The 6,321-nt window shown below is 43.6% G+C and overlaps 1 long non-coding RNA gene across 1 annotated transcript; it reads right to left on the bottom strand.

Annotated features, from left to right (window-relative positions):
- Window positions 1-2,858: 2,858 nt before the first annotated feature.
- Window positions 2,859-3,750, bottom strand: LOC133892015 (uncharacterized). The gene is made up of 2 exons (XR_009904336.1): window positions 3,623-3,750; window positions 2,859-3,560 (listed from the first exon to the last, which is right to left on the bottom strand). It is a non-coding gene; the product is annotated as an uncharacterized LOC133892015 (long non-coding RNA).
- Between the last annotated feature and the right edge of the window lie 2,571 nt (window positions 3,751-6,321).

Raw genomic sequence — 6,321 nt, 5'->3', positions numbered from 1 at the left:
CCACTGGGGTGCCAGCGAAGAGTCTGCGGGCACGCGGGCCGGCACCTTGGCGAGATCAAAACCGTAGCGCCCCGCTAGGTCACCGCCGGTGAGATCCTCGGCCTTGACAGCCACCTCAACCATAGCAATGATGTTGACCACATAGAGTTCCGCGACGATATGCATCGACCATGCTCTCCATCGCCAATCGAGATCGAGAAGCTGGAGTCAGAGCATATCGTCGAACGGTTGGCATGTGCCTCAACATTGATGTCATTGTGGACGATTCTGTTGACTGGTGAAGTAGAGGTATGGGGGTCGAGGTTGAGGATGACCTCCTCGGCCGTCGTAGGCGCCATTATAGCTTGGAGCATGATATGGGGGTTGAATTCGGGGATGACCTCCTCGGTTGTTGCATATGTCATCAAGGAAATAGGCAGATTGGTAGCTCCACAAATGTAGAGGAGGATGGGGACGAACCCATCTTGGGCATAGGGGTGTCATAAGCAGCCTGGGCGGCTTTGGCCATGCGTGCAGAGGCGATGTTCATCGATGTTGCCGACATCATTGCAGGACGGGATGTGGCTGAGGAGGGAGTGATAGAAGACAACCATGCTGTTCAACAGAGCCATCATCTCCTCATGGTGTTAGCTCTTGAGACACGTTCTTTGTCCATCATCTCCATGTACATCGTCAACTGCTCTGAGAGGCCCATGATGGTGACTCCAGCATTAACTCGGCGATCACTATAGCAGGAAGAGACTCTGGTACTAACTGTCACGGACCTCATTCGATCCAAGCACTCCAATCACCACATACACACCAAATCACCTCTAAATAAGAGAATTCTATTGCTAGTCGAGTCAATCACGACATGAGGTACAAGTTGGGAAAAGAGAAATAGATGCACTGAGTAGTATAGCTAAGCAATCCTAGACTAAGAGAAGAAGGGAATAGGAAATTGGAGAGGTGCAGAAAAAGGGGATCGGAGTAGGGAGAGCTGGGGAAGAAAGAGGAGATAGTAGAGGAGGAAGTGGGAAAAAGAAAGCCAGTTCTAGTCTGTTGTTCGATGTCTTTCTCTCCTGGGATTCTCTTCCCTTTGTACTCCTTAGTGGCCCAGCCAGCCCAGAGGGCATCAGCCCATCAGGGTAGTCCGTGACACATAGGAGACACGCTTCGAAGTTGCCCTTGTAAAAAACAAGCCATATATCGATATTGTACCAGGTGAAAGCTAAATGTGGCTTATGCACGACATTTTCATCAGCTAGACGCCCATTCTCACCAAGAGACAAAGTTACTCTGAGTTTGGATGGATTAGCGGTGCAAGCAACAGTTTGAACATGCTACGATAGTAAAAATATCTCAGTTTAGGTCATAAGAGTTCTAGCTCACAGCTTCACCTCATATTAGAGTTTATATACTAAAATAAAGTAGTTTAAGTATCTATTTTTAATTTAAAATAAAAATAAAATGACTTATCTAAACACCTCCTTGTATCGTCACGGAATCATGTGGTGACGTTTGGATGCACCAAGAAAATGTACACATTTTGTTCTGCTCTCTCCACTAGAAAGGTACCTGTTTGTCTCGTGATCTTGCAGTGCTGGTGTGATTCTGAACCTAGTAGCAATGCTTTGTTACATCCTAGTATTACAGTACCAGTACCAGTAGCACTTAGTATTTTTTTAAAGAGGAAGTACTAGTAGCACTTGTAAAGAATTTTTTAAAATAATATTATTTATTAAAAATCGCAAAACTATAATTTAAAATGAGAAAAATGCATATATAGAAGCCGATTGGCACTCTAATCGCTGATTAGTTCTTTGGCGGCTTAAAATTCCTAGCTATTTGTTTAGGCATTTAAACGGATTTAAATGAAAACATTTAACTATAAAGTTATAGATATCATCGATATGTATAATTTTTATATAAAAATCATCTTCATCCGAGATCATATAAAACTTTATGATTTTTTCAATCAAATATTATTTACAGGACACATGACCTATCGTCAATTGATATGCCGATAGATCCCTTATCAACAAACCAAATGTTGATAGGCTACCCTATTGTCGACAATGAATTAGTCAGTAATTGAAGTATCGATAGGCATCCATATCTGTAATTTTTCATTTTATTTTTTAACTTTTCAATAAAATAATGTTATTATAAAAAATCCACTTGTAAACGTACGTGAACCGCATATTGCCTTGGGCCCGTTATAGCAAAGCCCAAAGCGTCGAAACATACGCAAAAGGTTACGCATGGAGTGGACCCAATAGGCCTGGACGGTTGCCGGTTGGGCCTTGTTCAAGCGTGAGAGTGAGACGCCCTTGTGCCATTTGTGCTGGGGAGTCAACGCAAATGAGAGCAAAGCGGCCGTGCCGCGCGGAGCTGCGTTGAGGCGGCCGTGCCGTTGCCGGCGGCCTGATCCTACCGATGTGCTGGCCTGGGCACCTTGGCCTGCAGGTGCAGCTGTCAACTTCGCGTGCTCGGACCTCGGAGCTTGGGATCATGGGGATGGATACGGGCGTGAACTGCGGGTGCTGCACCAGGCCTGCCCGAAGGTAAATTCCATTCGTGCGGAGATCTGGAGACCGAAGGTATCTTTGAGATCTGAGAGAATTTATCCGGCTATTCCATCATTCTCTTTTCGTATGATTTTTTGCGATTTCTCCTAGTCAATGCTAACAACAACCCTCGACAACGAGACTGGCTCTGGAAAGGGAAAGGGTCGGTTCTTGTCAATCTTTGGTCAGTTGACTGCACGCCCTCTTTTCCCCACGTTTTTCTCATACTTCTTTGTGTCTCTTGTTCGATCAATTTTTTAAGAAGAAAACAGTTTTCGGAGAGTATCAGTCATGAACAAGTATGGTAAATTAATAATCTAAAGAGTTCAGCGTTGCTGTTTCATGCAGAAATTTATTTTTACAACAGTACATTGATCAAAGAAAAAGAGAATACAGAGAACAAGTTGTTTCACTTCACCACAGAACAGATTGTAATCGACTAGTTTTCAGTGCGTTGAAGCCAAAGCCACAGCTAGCCAGGTGCCTGTTTTTGGAGAGGGTAAGTTCAGGCAGACGGTTTCATCCAAAAAAACCAACTACTTTCTTGCAATCAGCAAAGAGTTATCAGATGCAGAAAGTTCTCTTCTCCCTGGAGAAAGCTCGAGCCAGAAAGTAATCACAAGGGACCAGATTACCACTGTTGCTTGGCTGAGGATTGCACGGTTGCTTCTTCATAGAACTGACACTTCCATGAAAGCAAGACTGTGTGCATGTTAACTTCAACCATATACAGGCATGCAACACATGCAGGAAGAGAAAAGGATGGATCAAACAAAAAAATATACAAAGCTTCAAGTACACAGATGCTGTCAGGACGTTTCAGGTTTTCTGAAACAGCAGCAGACGAAAGGTTGTTTTCAGAGAAGCAAAAGTAGGAGAGATGCTAGAAGTGCTTGTCATCCGTCAGCTTAAGGAACAGCTAATTCTGGACGCATGGCTAACCTTGTGCGAATGATTGCTCCAATGTCATCCCGACTCACATGCCATGTCAGTACTCCACCTTCTCCACACCTGCAAAACGAACACAGACTGAAACGAGCAGACAAACTGGAGGTCGAAGCCGTTGGATTTACCTTGTAAACAACGAGCCAAGGCGACCCAAGAACAAGGAAGCGTCAAGCGTGTCAAACAGTAGGACGGCTCGTCGAGGTAACAGGTGGCGCATGTGTTCATCATTCAGGGCTAGCGAGTCCTATACTCAGGCGAGATGACACCAGCCTCAGACGGACAGACACAGCACAGATCGATCGACCGATCCGTCTGAAGTCGGTGTCATCTCTCCTGAGCGTAGGACGCACACCCACAAGGGAAGCTCGTCCCTGCTTGATCGGCTCTCGTCTCCTCTCCGCTCACACACTACTGCTACCTATCTGCAAATATTTGCTTGCTCTCTTCACATCCACACACAACATGCTGTCTACATATAGAGGCTGCAGGGAGTACCACTGTGTGCGGCAGGCGTTTCTATTTGCCACTGCAGAGACTGATTGATGCATGCGTTCATGGCGGGTGGCGAGTGACGTCCAGCCGTGACAGCGGGCACGCCTTGATCCAGCGAAGCTTTGACCAGCTAAAGCTCGTGCTTTCACAAGGGAAATTTTTGACACCCTCGCTTCCACACTGGAGATAGGTATGGTCAGCGCCTCAACGGCGCGCGTCGTTAAGTGAGAACACGAGTGTGCACACTACTGACACGCAGGAGTACAGTAACTTTCATAGACTCCAGCGTTTTCATGTTTGTGTGTGCGCCAACAGCGCAGCAGAAGCTGTCCCATGGACCATTTTAGATTCCTCCTTTCTTGCTTCGATTGCTCTAGTTGTTGCGAATTGTGAATCGTGATTGGTCTATGTCCAGTTCATTGAGAGCAGGGCTCTCCAGGTTCTGACAAAGCAGAGGTCCGTGGTCAACATTGCTGTGCGTTGGGCTTCTCTTTTGAGATGATGAAACCCAGATTCGGTTTCATCTTATAATAATCGATTACTCCAAGCAAAGCTTCCATGATGGGGTTAAGTATGCTCATATAGATAAGGTAAAAGTTAAATAACGATCCCAGTGTTCTTTAACAGCCATCGTAAGTTTGATCACGTCTTTCTTTCACAGGGTCAACATTTTCAGACTCGCAGTGAAGCGCAGCTCTTGTGTTCTATGACTATCGTCGCAAGCTTTTCTGCTGCTTTACTACTTCTTCTCTACCTTCCTTCGTTCTCCTAGCTTTTGCATGTTCTGTCAGAAAAGTCCGGACAAGTATCATAGGATCGCAATAATGCTACCTGCATCTCATGTTCACTGAACTTGGCCACTAGAAAAGAAGTATTTTACCGAAAAGTATAAACGAAATCGCATCTACTGCTTTCGTAGATACTATGATCTGCAGCAGATCAAATGTACCTGTAATATTGTTGTTAGATTGGTCTGGATGACATGAATGTATGGTATGGCTGTTGCAGTGGCAGGATTTCACATACATGTATCTGACTATTATAAGATTAAGAGCGTTTTCTTTGATCAGGTCTGCCTTACTCCATGGTGTCTCCTGACTAATTCAGCATTGCATGTTATCATTTAACACTCAAACTGTCTTGTGGTTGGGAAAATCATCGGATAGTATTTAGGAGATCATCTAATGTACCAATTCCTTTCGGAAAAGATGGAGGAATAGATAGATGTGAGAAATCAGGTTAAATTGTGTCTTAATTTATATGTGATGAGTGATTGGTAAGGTTGTCGATTTAGTTTATCAAGTTTAGATTGCTTGAGTTTGATTTGAGTATTTTGATTATGGACTAAATGGAGTTGGAGTTATAGAAATGTGTTTGCTTGTTTCATAGTGTGAATGTGATGGATGTAATTTAGTGGTCGACGATGGGTGATCGGGGCTAAACGGGTGTTTGATGCCGGATGATCAAAGAGACCGGACGAAGTCAAGGATGATCCTAGCTGTACACATGAAGGTCAAGCAAAGTTTGAAATGGAGGATAAAGATGACGTATTGATAAAGTTAAGCGAAAGGGATGTCAATGCAAGTGACAAGATGACCCGAGTGATTGAGAGCGGAAGAGACTTGCGGGCAGTTAGAATCGTAAGACCGAATACACGTGTCGACGTCAGAGCGCTTGCTTAAGGTGTAAACAAGTGACAAGTTACATTTTGAGAAATGTGCAGAGTGTTTCACAATTGTGCCTTAAAACCGTGGGAGGATTGGAGGAGTATATGACACCATCGCGAAGCTTGTCTCGAGATGAAGCTAAGTCGTGAAGACGTTGCGGCCATTCGATGGACAGAGCAAGAAATGGACCAAAATATCCTTGTTGGTAGGTAGGAGTGTACTACAGGAGAGGGGTATTTTGGTAACAAGCTAGAAAACTAGGGGGTCAAATTTTCTAGTTCTATAAATATAGAGGTATGGCTATGGTAATATTTGAACTAACCACTTGAGCCCCTTGTGCCACCCATTTGAGAGCATAGTTCTAAGGTTTTAGAGAAGAGAAAGATGAGTGATTAATCTATGTAATAGGTGAGAGTTTTTAAGAGAAAAATCCTTATAATCCGTCTAAAATAAGACTGATCTCTTTGAGTAATAAATTTTATATTTTTGCATATGCTTGAATTCTCCTCCTTCTAATCTATCTCCATTGATTCCATTACAAGTTTTTCTTTGTCGGTTATAATTTTTTTGTTGATTTTTGTTTTTTCCTTTGGACTGTGATTTTTCAACCTTAGAAAGTTGTTCTTCTTATTGTTAGAGGCATAAATATTCATATACTCATTTAT

The sequence above is a fragment of the Phragmites australis genome, chromosome 15, assembly GCF_958298935.1.
Source record: "Phragmites australis chromosome 15, lpPhrAust1.1, whole genome shotgun sequence".
NCBI classification, from domain to species: Eukaryota; Viridiplantae; Streptophyta; class Magnoliopsida; order Poales; family Poaceae; genus Phragmites; species Phragmites australis.
Note: the sequence above shows the minus strand (reverse complement) of the source record. Positions and strands in the feature narration are given on the sequence as shown.